At 36.9% G+C, this 18,545-nt stretch overlaps 1 long non-coding RNA gene across 1 annotated transcript; it reads left to right on the forward strand.

Annotated features, from left to right (window-relative positions):
• Nucleotides 1–14,695: 14,695 nt before the first annotated feature.
• On the forward strand, nt 14,696–18,243 carry LOC113723322 (uncharacterized). Its single transcript, XR_011822806.1, has 3 exons — nt 14,696–15,246; nt 17,098–17,181; nt 17,870–18,243. It is a non-coding gene; the product is annotated as an uncharacterized lncRNA (long non-coding RNA).
• Nucleotides 18,244–18,545: the final 302 nt, after the last annotated feature.

Below are 18,545 nucleotides of genomic sequence, written 5' to 3' on the forward strand. Positions count from 1 at the left end.
TGAAGGAAGTTCTAAACCAGCAGCAACTGAAATGGAAAATGAAGTTCATAATGATCAAGGAGTGGAAGATGAAGACAAAAATGATGATCCACTCAAAGATCTTCCCAAGGCTTGGAAATTCAGCCAAAATCATCCAAAAGAACTTATAATTGGTGATCCATCCGAGAAGGTAAACACTCGTTCCTCATCTAGAAAATTGATTGATAATTTTGCTTTAGTTTCTCTTTTTGAACCTAAAAATATCAATGATGCTTTAAAGGATGAAAACTGGATTTTGGCTATGCAAGAGGAACTTAATCAATTTGAGAGAAATGAAGTTTGGACACTTGTTGATAGACCTCAAAATCAGCCTATCATTGGCACAAAGTGGATTTTTAGAAATAAGTTGGATGATAAAGGTGTTGTTGTAAGAAATAAAGCCAGATTAGTTGCTAAAGGATATGCACAAGAAGAAGGAATTGATTTTGATGAAACATTTGCTCCCGTAGCAAGATTAGAATCTATTAGAATGCTTCTTGCTTTTGCTTGCTTCAAAGGTTTCAAATTGTTTCAAATGGATGTTAAAAGTGCCTTTTTAAATGGTTTTATTGATCAAGAAGTGTATGTGGATCAACCCCCCGGTTTTGAAAGTACAAAATTTCCAAGTCATGTGTTTAAACTTTCTAAAGCTTTATATGGTTTAAAACAGGCTCCAAGAGCTTGGTATGAAAGATTAAGTGGGTTCTTGATTGAAAAAGGTTTCAAAAGGGGTGTTGTGGACACCACACTTTTTACTAAGCATGTGTTGAAAGACCTTCTTATTGTGCAAATATATGTTGATGATATTATTTTCGGTGCTACTAATGAGTATCTATGTAAGGAGTTTTCCACCACTATGCAAAATGAATTTGAAATGAGTATGATGGGAGAATTAAATTTCTTCCTTGGACTTCAAATACATCAAGCTCTTGAGGGAATTTTTATAAATCAAGCAAAATATACCAAGGAATTGCTGAAAAGGTTTGGCATGGAGGACTCAAAACAAGTTGGAACTCCAATGTGCACTTCTACAAAGCTTGACAAAGATGAAGAAGGTAATCATGTGGATGAAAAGCATTATAGAGGTATGATCGGAAGCCTACTTTATTTAACCGCAAGTAGACCTGATATTATGTTTGCTGTTTGCTTGTGTGCTAGATTTCAATCTTGTCCAAAAGAATCACATTTGAATGCTGTAAAAAGAATTTTTAGGTATTTGAAAGGTACATTAGACTATGGTCTTTGGTATACTAGATCTAATGAGTTTGCTCTATATGGTTATTCGGATGCTGATTTTGGAGGTTGTCATGTGGATAGAAAGAGTACGAGTGGAACTTGTCATTTTCTTGGAAATTGTTTAGTCTCTTGGTTTAGCAAGAAACAATGTGCAATCTCTTTGTCTACCACCGAGGCGGAATATATTGCCGCTAGTGCATGTTGTGCTCAACTTCTATGGATGAAGCACACTTTGAATGATTTTGGATTGTTGTATGACTGCATGCCTGTATTCTGTGATAATACTAGTGCTATCAATTTGACCAAAAATCCTATTCATCATTCTAGGACAAAGCACATAGATATAAAGCATCACTTTATTCGTGATCTTGTTCAAAAAGGTGAAATTTGTGTAAATTATGTTTGTTCTAAAGATCAATTTGCTGATATTTTTACTAAAGCTTTGCCATTAGAACAGTTCATTCATCTAAGATCAAAATTAGGAATAATCGAAAAATCATCTTAATTTTCTTTGGGTCTTCGGACGTCCGAAAGAAGATGAACGGACGTCCGATGATGTTCTTCAGTCATTTTCCAGATTGCGCCTGTTCGGACGCAGCTGTCGGACGCACAACTTCGGTTGGCCGTCCGACAGTGCAACGGCTCATTTTTTAAAATAACTTTCTTCCTTATTTGCTTCAGTCTCTTCCTATTCTATCTCCTCTCGGACGAAAACTCTCTCTTCTCTCACTCTCAAATTCGTACCATTCTGTAGCTACCATTCCCAAATTGACTCAACCAAAACATTTCCCCATCGTTTGCGTTTCATTTCTCCTGATCATTTCACCAAACTGAGTAACATTTCGCAAATCCCCAAATTTTACTCACAACCCTACTCTTGCATAACCGCTCTGTCAAATCTCGTTCAAGGTGTTTTTGTCCCAAAATTTCTGTGCGATTCACTTCCCTACTGCTGTGTGCATCATTTGCATCCTCCATTCCACACATTTAGAACAATGGTTAATCTAAGGGGAGGAAAAGTTACTGCCGGACGCAAGCATCCACTCAGGGATGAGGATGAGGATCTTCCTACTGTCAAACGGACATCCAAACGCTTCAAAAGGGGAGCTATCAAGGGTCAAATGTCACGGCCTACTCCACAACCCACTTCTCAACCAGAATCCGGACAGGGGACCTCTTCTCAACCGCCTCCTAAATCAGTCCCTCTCCCTCCATTCTTTGATGATGCTGCGAAAGACAAATACGCCTGGATATCTCAGAAGGGTGTCATCCCTCAAAGAACTGTAAACCCCTCTGAATTTCGTTCCATAGGTTTAGAATCCATTCTAAGTCTATTTGATTTCCAGAAATGGTCGCATCTCATTTCCATGCCCAATGTCTACTATCCTGATATGCTGCATCAATTTTTTGCTAACCTTAGGAAAGGAACTGACCAAACTGAGATCATGTCTAGGGTAAATGGGGTAGACCTAATCTTTGATTCTGATACTGTGAATTCCATTTTAAAGACTACCATTGAACGTTTGTGCAAAGATAAGGTTGCTAATTTCTTTTCTTATGAAGAGCTTCCTACTGCTGCAAATCATTTTGATGGGACAAAAATGTTAACTTATTTCAAAAGAAGTTTTTCTTCACCTGCTGATGCTAAGTTGAATGATCTGACTCCTGTGAATTTGATTGCCTTTTCTATCATTTCAAACTTGCTTGTGCCCACTGATGGCCATAGAACTGATGCAAACAAAATGGAGCTGTATCTTTTTTATTGTTTTCGAGAAAAAATTCGGATTGATTTTGGCTTTGTCATGTGCAAGTTTTTACTTCGCTATGCTACTGACTCTCGAAGAAAACTATCCTATGGGAAGTTTCTTCAAAAGATTTTTGAATTTTACAAAGTTCCAATTCTAGGTGTTTGTCCCAAAGAAGCATCTTCTTATGCTTTTACCAGAGCATATTTTGAAAGGAAAAATCTTATTTTTAAAGATAATCTGTGGGCATATAAGGGGGCATCATCTAGTGAACAAAGATCTAAGACTGTACATGATTCTTCACCCATTTCACTCACTCCCATTCACCCTAGGAAGTCTACCACTAAAGCATCTTCCTCTTCCAGTAATGAGGTAATTGAGATTCTTCATGAACTCAAATAGCATGTTCTTCTTCTAGAACATGGCCTAATGCTCACCATGTCTTCTGAGCAACAAGCTGCCTTTCTTGATAAAAAGAACCTTCTTTTTTCTCCACCTGTGGTTGAGGAAGTCTCACATGACAAAGAACCTCGAACCACTGATCCAGGTTCATCAGTTCCAGATCCGAATCCATCAACTCCTGTGACTCCTCATGGCCCTTCCACATCAGACAAAGGCAAGGCACCAATTGAAGAAGCTGCTGAAGATGATGAAGAAACTGATGAGGAAGACCTCTCTCAATATCAGCTCTCTCGGAGGACTCCTGGATCCACTTAGTTCATCATTTAGGACATTTGCATTCTGTTTGTCTCTTTTATGTGTTTGTGGTATTCAACAATGAATATGTATTGTAATGGATATTTTAAGTTTCTTTTGGTATGATCTGGTGGATGTTTAAGTACTGTTTTGATGGATGTCTAAATATTTTGATTCTGCTTGTGTGAATGTAATGAATTTGTGGATTGTATGATTGTCTATTGAATATGATTGTCTATTTTAAGTACTGTTTTGATGGATGTGTTGGATGGTGGATGTTGATTTGTGAACGTGTGTAAATTTGTGACTGTGTGGATGACAAAAAGGGATGTTGATGTTGATGTGATTGGTTGCCCTTTTGTGATGACAAAAAGGGGGAGATGGTATAATGATTGGATTGAGTGATGATTGGTGATTGATGATTAGTGATGTTAGGATATGTTGGATTGATTGTTTAAATTTGGATTGGCTGATATGCTTAATTGTTTAACTCGGATGGGCAACCAAGTGAGGGGGAGTGAGGGGGAGTTTTTCAAATTTTTAAATTTTAGAATTCACTAAGACAGGGGGAGTTTTCATTACAATCATCAATTTCATTTCAAACGTTTGTTTTGTCATCATCAAAAAGGGGGAGAATGTTATTCTTGGTTTTGATGATCACAAAAGTTTGTTTATACAGACCAAGAAAGTGAACACTTTGATCAGGCCTGATGAAACAAAGAAAGCATATGGTTAATTGACTTCAGTCTACGATGCTTTGGATGTGGCAAACAAGATTGAAATAATATGAATGAATTTAGTCATTGTTTTATTCCAATCAAAGATACTGTCTTGTTAGAATGTCAAGTGTGTTATTCTTGGTACTTTGAAATGTTTATCTAACTTTCTTCAAATATGAGTGTTTGTGTTTAGAATCAGGTTCGAATGTGTCATGAAATGCAAAACAATCAAAAGGAGAAGCACAAACAGGACAAACAGGTCGGACGGCCGAAAGGAAACTGTCGGACGTCCGAAAGAAGTAAGAACATCAAAAAGGAAACTATGTCGGACGCTCATAGAGATCCATCGGACGTCCGGAAGGTTCGGACGCACACCTCGGACGCACATCAACCGCATCGGACGTCCGAAAAATTCCAAGATAACTTGCTAGCTCTCGGCCCAAGGTCGGACGCTGTGCTGTCGGACGACAAAGAACTTATCGGACGTCCGAACCTCATCTTGGCCATCATCGGACGATTGGTTCGGACGAGGATTCGATCGTCGGACGTCCGACAGCCCCAACGGCTAGTTGACTCTTCAGCTGCCTTCTAACCGTTGAAAGCATTGATGAAGCCCATTTCTGGATCCCTTTAAAATCAAACTGGTCTGAACGAAGTAGGGACTTTTGCTCACTTTGTTTACAAGTTCTCAAGAAATATTTTAGCTAGAAAATAGTCTCCAAAGCAGATTTGTATTAAAGTGGTGTGAATTTCTGTTGAGCATTTCTTTTGTGGTTGAAAGGATCTTTAGTGTAGCTTTGTTGAGGGTTTTCTGAGTGATTGTAAAACTTCCTAGCTTGACTAAGTGAGGCTTAGGGCAAGGAGGAAGAGCTCCCTCCATTGTACATCTAGTTGATCTTCGTTCATCAAAGAGAAGTTGCTCTTTCTAGTGTTTGGTCTTCAAGTTTGGGTAAAGCTTGGTAGACACTTGGTTTGTTTCTCTATTTTATATTTCTGTTTAATAAAATCTTCATTGCTTATCTATACTTGCTTCTCTGATTAATATTGCTATTGTCTTCTAATCTACTTGGTTGATCATTACTAAAAAGGAAGGTAAATTTTCATTAAAGAAAAAGTGCATAAACTTGGTTAAGATTTTAATCAAACCAATTCACCCCCCCCTCTTGGTTGTCTGTGGGACTTACAAAACTCAAACGAAATTCTCAAAATATTTCCAAACCCTACTCGTGTTCAATCTTTCTCACCACTTGGGGACCTGTAGTAATGGTCTACTATTCGTTGTTCAGGCACACACGAGGACCTTCAAGAGGATTCTACGGTGGAAGTTTGAAATCTCGGTTGAATCTACTTGCTCGCATAACTTGGTGAGTGTCAAGTGTATGGCTACTTGAACTCTATGGACTTGATTCATGCTTGGCTTACCTGATTACATGCTTAGCCTACTTGGTTTTTTGAAAAATGGAGTCGAGTGTGTACTTTATCGCACTCGTTCTCATTCGAAACAAATGACTCATGCTTAACATGGTTTACCTGGTATACATGACCTGAAATACATGCTTAAACCTGTCAAATACTTGAATACATGACATGGTATGCTGTGGCTGCATACGTCATTAGAGTGAATCTCCTCGACACTTACATAATACATGGGGGACGCCCAAACTCATAGGCCGACCTTGGGACTCGAGCCGGCATGGGCTTGGTCGGGAACCTTGAGGAGCCATAAGAATCACATGATATGCTTGATCTATTTGAGAGATCTTGCTTGGCATACTCGTGGAGTATAGCCTTATAAATGTCGTGCGGGCCCGAATCGGTGTAGGGTGGACGGATGAGAAGTAAGTGGTGATCTACGGTTTGGAAATATCAACCCGGTTGACGGAGAGTCATCGTAGGAAGATATACGAATGAACTGGCAAAGTAAGTGGAACTTAGCTCCTGAGAGCTACCATATTCTTGAATTGTTTCTGTTTACATTTCGTTGGCTTTATGAATTACTTGTAATTTATCACATGAACTGTTATTTGGGCTTGTTACTTGAACAATGTGCTTGCATGTGTGTTCTTGGCCTCACGAGCATTTTGCTCACCCTGTAGATTTGTTTTCCTTAACAGGATTGGACTTGGAGAAATGTTGGAGAAACCCCTCTTGGCGTACTCTTGTTTTAGGGTTTCCGTTGCACTTTGGGGCTAGACTTGTGATTGATGTATATTTTGAATATTGATGTATTTCGAGGTCCCGATGTAATGATTGGGCAGATGTTGAATATTGATAAGCTTGAATGCTTACACACTGATTGTATTTATGATATTTAATCGTAACGTCTAGTATTGTATTAAGTTTGGACGGAAATTGCTTGAGTCCTGGCGAGAGTTGGGCAGGCGTCCCGCGGATACCCTTTGGTTCGCCTTAGGGAGAAATGGGGGCGTCACAGTAGCAATTGCCAATTTTTCACTCTAAACAATTCAAACGTCAATAATCCAACAAGTATCAGTCAACTAGGTACTCAGTAATTATCATTCATCAAGTATTCAATCATTATAAACAAATATAGAACATTCACTCAAGTTAAGTAGGTTACACCTCGGTCTTGGGGATTGCTTTCATGCTCACTAGTGGCTCCTGAAATATATTACATGTACCATAGTTATTTACTAGTAAGAATAAATACTAAGTGCAAATACTTTCCTCCCCAAGAAATAATTAGGGTTAAGGTTTGGTCTTAAAATTGGAATAATTTTTTCTAGGTTTGCCTAATTCATTTCCCTTGTATAAAAGATTAATTTCTTGCTCAAGTCAATAGAAAACTCTCATAAAATTCTACGGTCAATATACTAGGGGTATAAAATGCCAAATATACAACATACGTGGCTAAATTAGACAATGGATGTTGCATAAAGTGAGTCTTAACTAAGTTCAATAAAACTCTTAGCAAGAAAACTGAAAATTTCCAGCTTTAGTGTTTCCTCCAAAAACCAGTCTTTTCCTGCTTTTAACTCAACAAATACCACATGCATGTTTAGATAAAAGAAGTAAATAGCATATGAAATGAGTTCTTGATCAAAACCAACAAAATTTTGGAGTTAAAGCTGCAAATTCCCAGCTCTACTCCAATGGCTCTCAAATATCAACATAAATAGAAATTTTCAGCATGGTTCCTTCAAAACCCAACACTTATCTCACTTGGATTCAAGCAAAACACTACATGCATATCATAAAGAGAGGGATAGGAGGTATATAAAGTACTTTTAGACAAAATCCAGCAAAATTTTTGAAGAAAAGAACAAAAAATTGCAGCTTTATCCTCTTGGGTTTCAAGCAGGAAAATCCAGTGATACCATTTATCATTTGTTCCTTACAGCTTTTAGAATTATCACACCAAACTTGATATAAATCTAACCAAGGTATTTTACAAGAATTTGCAGTAAAATAGCAACAAATTTTTGAAATAAGGCTGAAATTTAGCTATGGTTCAAAGTTGGGAGCTTCATCCCAAAATAGGTTGCATGCATGTTGATTTCTAACCAAAATCTCAACTTTCTTTCTTGATTCAAGCATAAATCATACAATATATCATAGGGTGACTATAGGGCATGAATATCTTTGCAAAACTTCAACAAAAATAGAAGTTATAGCTGGAAAACAAAGCTTCCACCTTACGGTTCAGCCAAAACAAATTTCCAGCAAGCCTTTTCTCACCAAAACAGCACCCCACTTACTCACTTTCAACCATATATCACACAATAATAGACTTGTAACATGATATAAGGTATCAATCAGGCATTCCTGCAAAATCAGCAAAGAAATTTGCATCTAAGAGCTCAAAACTCAAGCCTCTTCCACGATTCCAAAGCTGAAAAAATTTCCAGCAAGAAGACAGTTTGCCAAATGAATTGTCCTCCTACAAAACTCTTTATTTTTCACTCAAATGCAACATGCATGTGAAGATTAATGTGTTATAAGATTTATTGAATAGAAATAAAAAATTTTGTAGCCAAAAATTCGTGGAGAAACTAAAAAAAATCTCTCTCTCCCTCACTCGGCCAGTTAAGCAGGTTTCCAGTAGTTCCTTCAAGCTTTTTCCATCTAAATTATCATCTTTCTACTAAATTCAAAGGTAAACATATTGTATATATCACGCAGAGCAAGAAATAAGACATGTCTCATACATTTCTAGTAAAAGTTTCCCCCAAGATTTCAAATGAAAAGCTGTGAAACATGATTGTCCGTAACCTGCTTAACTCACAACTTCCACATGGATAATTTAGCAGCCAAGCTCACATGCATTCTATGTTTATACCAAAATTCATCTATTAAAAGGGATTCAAGGATTTCTAGCAACTTACAGCAAAACAAGAGCCAAAATTGTAAGGACCCGAAAAATTTCTTTATTGTATATCATTTTATTTTATTTCTTTGAATACATTTTCTTTACTTTACTTTAATGCCTTAATTTCTTAGATATTTTTATAAGAGTGTTAAGATTTTTAACCATTTTTCTTGTATAAGTTAGTGCATGATAAATTCGTAGTACATTATGAAAGTAGGACCCACTAATGAGGTATGTGTGATAAATTTTTGAAGATTAGGAAGAATTTTATGCAAAGGGATATTATTTTATAAGGTGCTAAGAGATAATTAGAGGTTGGCAAGATATTTTAGCATTTGGCAGACAATAGGATGAGAATTAACCATAGAAAGCCACTTGTCACTGATAAGAGAATATTTAACATACATTTTGTACAAGTTTGGCATGAATTTTTAGTATGTTTTGAGAAGATTAAAGCTATATTTGAACTCTTTTGGTGATAATTGTTAAATATTGTTTAAGTGTTCAAAACTTGATAAATGAGTGGATTAATGCGTTAATTTTGTGAAATTGTGAAGGATATGGATGTATGAAATTCATGCACTAGATGAAGGAAATGTAAGGATCGTCTAGAGGATAAAGTACACAAGAAATTAGGAGCAAAAGTGAAGAAAAAGAAAAAGAAGTGAAAAACTGAAAAAAAGACTAGAACGGATCCGAGCTCGGATCCGTGTGAATCAAGGGCGATCTGAGCCCTCGTCTGTACTTCTGGTGCAATGCATCCGAGGCCAGATGATCTGAGCTCAGATCATTAGAGAAAGGCCTCGGATCAACCTTGATCCGAGCTCGGATCATTGTTCACCCCTCGGATCCGAGGCTCGGATCTGCCTCTCTCTTGTGCAAGTGACACAGCCGTTTTTTCTCACTTTTCACACAACTTTTCAGCTATTTGGAGTGAGTGAATTCGGTGGCACATGCTTCTAGAACAAAAAGGGAAGACAAAATAAGTTAAAGAAAGTCAAAACAATATTTTCTTTTGACTTCCTTTACAAAATCTAAGTGTTTGAAATCATGAAGGAGAAAAAAAATGCCTTTCTACCACTTTTATGCAGAAAAACAAGGGAGAAGCAGGAAAGGACCTTACGTAGCTAGTTATCCTTCTTGTAACTAGTTTCTCTCTAGTTAGGAGTTCTTTGAGAAGCATTTGGAGTTTTCACTTGTAATCATCGTGTACAAAAACATAGCAGAAATTGGAGGGCTTCACCATCAATTGGCTAAGCTTTCTTTTATCTTTCTTATACTTGTACTTCATGATGTTTTGCATTAATAAACTTGTGAGTTTGATTGTTAAATCATTCATGAGTAGCTAATTTTCTTTATCTAGGGAATAGATGAAACTTATGGCTAAATAATATGAATTGAATGTGATTTACACTTGTTATATCTTGTATTAACTTGTCTATTTGTGCATGTAATAATTACTTGTTATTGCTTGATCACCAATAGCATGTTTATAGTTGTTATTGTTCAATAAGAATTGGCAGTAACAATGGAAACACATGAGTAAAGCTTAAGTTGTATGTTCATGAAAATAGAGATACACTTAAGTGGATTTTCTAGCATTTCATGAAGGAAAACAGAGTAGAACTAGTATTTCACCATGAAAATAGGAAAAACTATATTGCTCTAGGCCATTTCATCATGAAAATGAGATTTGGTAATATTGGAAATGAATCCCTGGTTAAACAAGAAAAATAACAAGAGGTAAATCTATTCATTTGTGTTGTTAATGCCATAAGTGGAATCTACATCTCTAGATTCAATCTTTAGTGAAATTTCTCCGTTTGCATTTAATAATGATTAAACCAGATTTGTAGACAATAGCATTATAATTTTCTTGCTCAGATTTATTGTAAGTCTAAATAATAGAGAAAAATAAGGGCCTAGTACTTGTATAATATTGCTCCTCGTGGGATCGACCCGATACATACCCTACATTATGCTTTCGGCCTGTATACTTGCAGTCAACGGGTATAAAATTGGATTTAAACTTACATTGATATAAAAATCCCGTCAGTCACAAAAGCGTTGGACCTTTGACTTTGACTAATACCTTTCTTAACCTTTTATTAACAAAAAATTTGACCAAAAATCTACCATCTTTCCCTTTCCTTTGGCCGACCACTTGAGGGAGAAAAGAAAGGAGAACACTTCAACTTCAACTTCCAATCTTGCTTGAATCTTTGAACTTTCACCATAAACTTGCAATCCAAACCATAAAAAGTGACTTTTTGGGAGGATTAAGGACTTTGGTGGAGGGATTTGGAAGGAAGAAGCACTTGGTTTCCATTTCTTCTTAGGGTATTAAGGTAACTATATCAAGAAGCCCTCTTTTCTTTTATTACTTACAAATGAGTAGATTTAAGGTTTGATTTTGGTAGTTTACATGGAAAATTTTATGGTTTAAGTAGTGATTGGTAAATTTCAGCTTTAAGTGAGAAATTTCAGCTTAGACATGATGGTTTGAGTTTGGATATGATCTAGTAGCTTTGCCATGTGAATTTTCTACATTTTATATGTTATTTTGGCTTGATTATAGAAAATTTCAGCTTGTAGTTGAAAATTTCAGCTTAGGGTTTCAAATTTCGGCTTTGTTGTGGTTGATTTTGAGCTAGAAAATTGACTATTTTGGATGGTTTTGTGGCCTTAAACAAGTGTACTTTATAACCTATAACTTGTGATTGTGATTGAAGTTGGATTGATATGAATATAGGTGTTGAGTTAGGATGAAAAGTTAAGAAAATAAGAGGAAGTGCTGCTGAAATTTTATTTACTTTATTTCTTGTGGAATAAGTAATGTTAGAGGGGTGATTTTGGGTTGGTTTGGACTTAGGTTACATGTGATTGCTTGAGTTCATTTTGTTGGTGGTGTATAAGCTAAAATTTTGACAAAACCGTGTGTAAAGCAAAAGGAAAAGTAATGGTTCTTCTATCATGCTCTTTAGTTTTGTTTGTCCAATTTTAGACTCGAGGTTGGTTGTTTCTTCTAATAATGGTGCATATGTCTTACGTATGTCTTGCTAAGTTTCATGAGTTATATATATATATATATATATATATATATAATTTTCCTTTTTTGGTTTATTGCACCTTTTGAATCCAAGTGTTTTCTTTTCATATTAATAACTTATTGGAATTACTGCCTAGATTGCACTTGGATATTTTTCGATTAACACTTTCAAGTTGTCTTTGAATTTTATGTTTTAAGAGGCCAAATCTTGTTCCAAACACTAGTTAAGACTTTTGTATGTTGAACTTGATTGAAAACTATGAATTTTGGAAGGTGAAAACCTCATGATTGTGTTTGTTTCATTGCTGAAATTTTTGGTAGGCAGGGCAGTAGTATGCCTTGCCGTCTTTTAGCCTTAAAGTCCTTTGGTTTGGTGGTCTTTTGGACTCAATCTTGCTCATTTTACTTGCTAAAACCTTGAACTATAATGATTTGTTGAATTGGAGTGAATATCATAATTTAATGAGGTGAACTACCCTGGTTTCTTCACTGTTTTGCTGCTGGAAATTTCTAGCAATGAAGTGAAATGTGGAACTCTTTGGCTGTTTACATTTTTGAGTCCAAATGCTTTCCTTTCGTTCCAAAACTATACTTGAATCATTGCCCTAGTATGTAATTGGATTTTCCTTGAATTGCACTTCTAAATTTATCTTTGAACCCTTGTGTTTTGAGAGGCTAACTTGGATAGGTGTATGACCCATAGTTGAGTCTAAAATATGAATTTCGTTCACCTAAGTTTTGGATAGTTGGATCATAAATATCTTTTACCTTGGTTGCTCTTAGGGTTTGATGGTATTCGAGAGCCACTTGGAGACGAATGTTATCGTTGCTCTGTTTTGAACTGGTGAGTGTTTCAACTGCATAGTCCATGCTACTTGTGGTTCAAAAATGACTTGTTGCTTGAACTGACTTATTACTGCTTAGGCGAGTGTGTACTTTATCGCACTTGACCTAACTTAACTGAGTTCTTGATATCTTGTTTAAAAGTGTATTGATGTGAATGTGCATGACTTGATATCTGCCTGGGATCCTAAACCCCTATTGGTTCGTTGGTCGAATCGAGCCAACAAGGGTTTGGTCGAGAAAATTGGCGAACCATAGGTACTGATCACTGTTTATTGTTTCTCCTCTATTTACTGCTTTGTCCATTGGATGCGTCCTTTGGAATCGGTATATTCAAATATTACCACCTCTGTTACCATCTCTATTATTTTGGTATTCGGCCCCGATAGGGGGTTGATAGGTGCATGGAGATTGGAGATAAGCGGTATTCTACTGGATTTGTTACTATATTTCAAACGTTAATGGAGTGTCAACGGACATGGAAAATGCTACTGCGAAACCATAGATACTGATCACTGTTTACTGTTTCTCCTCTATTTACTGCTTAGTCCATTGGATGCGTCCTTTGGAATTGGTATACTCTAGTATTACCACCTCTGTCACCATCTCCATTGAAACTGCCCCTGCTTCATGCAATCAGTGATGGGAGCCATAATAGAGCTAAACCTCCGAATAAATCGCCTATAGAATGAAGCTAGCCCATGGAAACTGCGAACCTCCTTCAAATTAGTAGGAATCGGCCAGCTATGGCCTCCACCTTTTCCAGATCAACAGCTATCCCTTCATTTGAAACAACAAAACCCAAAAATACAACATTAGGAGCCATGAAAATACACTTCTTCAAGTTGATATAGAACTTTTCTTGACGAAGAACTCTCATTACTTGTTGAAGATGGTTAATGTGCTCCTCGTTGTTCTTGCTGTAAATTAAGATATCATCGAAGTAGACAACCAAAAAGCGGCCAATAAAGGGCTGAAATATCTGTGTTATGAATCTCATAAAGGTACTGGGAGCATTAGAGAGGCTAAACGGTATCACTAGCCACTCATAGAGTCCATCCTTCGTCTTAAAGGCTGTTTTCCACTCATCACCCGGACGAATTCTGATTTGATAGTATCCCTTTCGCAAGTCAATTTTAGTGTAGATAGTTGAACCAGCGATCATATCAATCATATCATCAAGTCTAGGTATGGGAAACCTATACTTGATTGTTATCTTGTTGATTGCACGGCTATCTACACACGTTCTCCAGGTTCCGTCTTTCTTTGGAGTCAATAAAGCCGGCACTACACAAGGACTTAAGCTGATTTGAATATGTCCTTTGTGCAATAGCATCCACTCGTCTCTTAAGTTTAGCAGACTCACTCGTGTTCATGCGACAGGCAGGCAAGTTAGGAAGTTGAGAGCCTGGTATGAAATCTATTGCATGCTGGATATCACGCATAGGTGGTAGTCCATGCGGCAAATCTTCAGGAGCTACATCAGAAAAATCGGACAGCAATTTGAGAATTTCTGGAGGCACTTCTTCAGAGTTGACAATTGCTGAAATTTTCACCTCTTTGAAGACTAATACCATAATAACTCCTTGCTCCTTGCTCTCCCTTTCAAATTGCTTCTTGCTCAAAATATGAAAAGGCTTCTTCCTTGTCTCGATCACTTCGTTAACTCTTGAATTCTCTTGTTTGGTTGGTTTCTTCTCGTGAAACTTCTTCATAGTTTCAGTACTCATGGGCTTTAAGACAATCTGCTGGTCATTAAACTTGAATGAGCAAGTGTTCGACTTTCCATTATGATACACATCTCGGTCATATAGCCAAGGTCAACCAAGAAGCATGTGGGAAACAGTCATTGGAATAACGTCACACCATATAGTATCACTGTAAGGTCCATGTTTAATGGACACCAAGCAACGTCTCGTTACCGGTATAGAGCTACTGTTGATCCAAGCAACCTTGTAAGGTTCAGGATGTGGCTCTGTAGGCAAGTTTAACCATTGTACGGTAGACTCTGAAGCCACGTTCATGCTGCTACCACCATCAATAATTAGCTTGCTAGTGTCTTGTCCACAGCAAACCAAGGTTTGAAAGATTGAAGTTCTTCGCCAGTCTTCCTTTTGTGACTTTGGTGCACTAAGGATACGCCTCACAACCGAGAGATAAGACGTGTCTTCTTCTTCCTCTTCCAAATCATCAACATTAAGTTGTGCTATCTCAGTCAAATAATCAGTACCTTCATTTTCCTTCACCTCTAGATTTTCCTGATCTCCGACATCAGCGCCAATGTGCAAGTTTCTCTTGTTCGGGCACTCCCATGCCATGTGTCCCTTCAAACCACACTTGAAACATCCATCTTTGTTCTTGTTTCTTTCATCGATTGTGGAAGCCTTAGTTTTTGTCTCTGCAGTCTGCAGGCTTGGAAGTTGCTTGAGTTGCTGCTGATTTATATGACTTGCCATTTGCAGCAAATCTTTTAGGAATTAACCCCCCCACCTTGAGTGTTGAACATCTTAAGTAGTGGCTGCTGCAGGCTCTTTTCAAGTCTAAGAGCTGCTTGGAATGCATTATCAACTGTGTAGATGTCACGTCCCATCAACTCTTTGCGAATTTCAGGTATCAAACCCAACTTAAATCTGGATAAAGCTTGTGCTGAACCTTCGGTGCCTCCGCAGCGAATTTTCAGCTCTTCAAACTTATTCATATATTCAGCAACTGTCATTTCTCCTTGCCTTAAGCTATTCATATCATCAAAAAGATCAGTTTCATAATGTAGAGGCACGTACTTTCTCTTCAAATGCAGTTTCATCTCTTCCCATGTCAAGTCTAGTTGTCCAGCAAGTCGAAGGTCATGCTCGACTCTTGTCCACCACACTTGGGCTTGTCCAACAAGTTTCATGATAGCAAACTTAACTTTTCTCTCATCAGTCATATTATACCAATCAAAATAGCGTTGCAAAGTAGCGAGCCAATCATAAAATACTTAGGATCAATTCTTCCATCGAAATCAGGGATATCTACTCTTACCTTTTTTGTGATGTCTCCTGCGAAATCACAGGGTCTTGTCTTCCTTGCCTTGGTGATTGAACAATCTGATCTGCCATGTCAAAAAGAGAAGCTTGTGGCCTTCCAAAAGATTGATTTAATCTATTTTCACTCCTACCAGATTGATTCCCAATTGTGTGTTCAGGCTGTTTGAGATGCTCTAGTTCCTTTCCATTGTTTTTGACCCGAGATCCAGACTCACCGTTGCCTCTAGATTCAGGAATTTGCTGTTGCTCAGTATTAAAAATTTTGTCTTCTAACACTGCAAACCTCTCTAAGAGAAGATTAATGATGTTATCCTGTTCCTTGTCTGTGTATCGACCCCTAAAATTTAACCCAGTTCTTGTCGTCATGGGAAAGCCTTGCTCTGATACCAAAACTGACACAACACAAAACTTGGTAGGCACACCAGCTTTGTGGAAAAGCTTAGATATTGAATGTCACCGAACTTATAATAGCAACTTGGAATAGGATGGCAGAATATGCTTAAGAAGGTGAAAACTGATTGGTAATTCTAAGAATCACTCCTAGGAATCTTTAGACCTTACACCTAAAGTTGGGATGTATCACACAGCCCTAAGGAAGACGCTAAGTCTGCAGGAAAATTTTATTAATTACCAAAAAACTGACACCTGTTTGTGGAGAAGTGGTCATTTATAGACCTTAGAACAAAGCTCATTCCAAACCTAATTAGGACTCCTAACTAGAGTAGAATTCTAGTAGAGAGCTAGAAGGCTAAACTTTTGTATTCCCTATAACAACTAAAATACTAATTACCAAAAAATAACTACTAAACAGAAAATTACCATAAACATAAAATTCCTGCAGCTAATTCAAATTTCTAAAGTACGCCTGCCGGCAAAAATCAGAAGATAAACTCCATAGAATTCAAACCAACTCCCAAGTTGGTTCCTAGTCATCAAAAGCATGCCAAATCAATGCTTGGGCATTTGACATATCCTTCCCATGCCTCCTATAAACCTTAGTGGATTTTTGCCATCTATCTCTATCAACTTTTCTACTTTGGAGGTAAAATAATTGATTTAGTTTCCTTCTTGTTCTTCAAATTATTTCTTGCCAATTGATAGTGGTATAAAATTGAGAAATAATATGCACCCCCTCTTTTTTTAGTTCAAAGAATGCCACTGGGGTCAAAGAATGCTGTTACTTTTTTGTCGAAACCCATTTTGTTTTCTCCATTGTTTTAATCTTTTTGGCTTTTTAAGACTTTCTTCTTTAGTTAGGATTTTGTGCTTTTGCATGTAGGTTTTGCTGATATAATTTGCTGTGCTTGTTTCTTTTGTCATTATTTGGTTGGTAGTAACTATGGAAATTTCAAAAAATACTTCTGTATTATGTAAATGTCAGATTAAGATAGCGTGGGGCCGATTAACCGAACAATGTATGATTGTGCTCTTGCAGGCAGTACAGGCTGGTGCTTTGATGTAATTTTTCTAACTGACAACAGTTTAAGCAACTCTTGGATGTCAAAAATATAAGGGAAAGGTATAGTTATTCATAACTTTGCAGGTTCTTCCTACCCTTTTTCAAATTAAACTAATAGATTGATACATGTTCAATTTGTATATAAAATATCAGCCTTCAAGTTTTTTAATCCATATATACAAACTCTAGTTCAATTACAATGAGCAGAGCAGTTTTATGTTGCTTGAAATTAGTGGAAGTGATTTTGTAAAATAAAATTGTTTGGAAAAAACTATTTTACATTTGTTTGAACTTCTGGAAGTTGGGGGACCTTTTCTCTTGTTGATACACTTGTGTTCTTTATCTTTTTTTCCCCCTTTTACTGATCTTTTGGAGACCCTTAACCAGGTGTACTTTTGTACATGAAAAATTCATAATAAATGTGTATTATATTTCTTGGTCATGTACGTTGATGTCCATGAATGTGTTAATATGATTACAATAATTGCAAAAAATTAATTGCTTAGGTGAAGATTGCTTTAATTAATGAGTTGTTATGAATTACTCAAAGAGAATGTGAAGAATGAGTTATTTATTGGATAGAAGTGGATGAAAGGGGAAAGGGGAAAGGGGAAAGGGGAAAGGGGATTATGTTACTCAGAGGTGGATGAGGAAACGATGATAATGTGTGACCTTGTGGTTCATAATACATTTTCAATTTGGAAAATATTTCTGGGTTCTATATGGTTAAATTTTCATTGGTGATTAGGCTAGGCGGAAAAAGGGAAACTTGATCAAGGATTTGAGAAGATTGGTAAAGCAAGGGCTTTCATTTATGAACAAGAGCTGCTTTTAAATTTGGTCAATTGGGAAAAGGCAGGAAGTTGAAGAGATGAACTTTAGCTTTTGGCTATTGGAACTTTATTAGCTTTCAAATGCTTGCTTCTCAAATGCAGTAGGTAACTAGGTAGGTAGGTAGGTACTACCTTTCTCTTCCTATGTGTCTCTTAGGATACTGGTATTATTGTCTGAATTTTTCAATAGTTATTTATGTTTTCACCTGCTGGTGATGTAATAACTTGGATTTTCCTAAAATGTTTTGAGCAGGTCTGAACTCTGTAGTTATTCATCATATATTCTGGACTTTGTTGGAGCCTGTGAGACTCGGAAACATAGAGCCTGGGAAACATAGCCATTTTTTTTATTTCAGATGTTTGGTTGTTGGCAAAGTATTTTTTGTGCATCGCTGTCATGAACTATATGGTGGAGTGGGCTTTCTTTTGTTGATCAAGAAGCTTGCCAGCAATAGTTGTTGGTGCTGTTTTAAATGTATTTTCTGGAACAAAGAAAAAATTCTTAATTGATGCTGTAAATGTATTTCCTGGAATTTAGAAAAGTTCTTGATTTAACGCTTATGACATCCCTTGCACTTAAAGAAGAATTAA

Source organism: Coffea arabica, chromosome 11c (assembly GCF_036785885.1).
Source record: "Coffea arabica cultivar ET-39 chromosome 11c, Coffea Arabica ET-39 HiFi, whole genome shotgun sequence".
Taxonomy (NCBI): domain Eukaryota; kingdom Viridiplantae; phylum Streptophyta; class Magnoliopsida; order Gentianales; family Rubiaceae; genus Coffea; species Coffea arabica.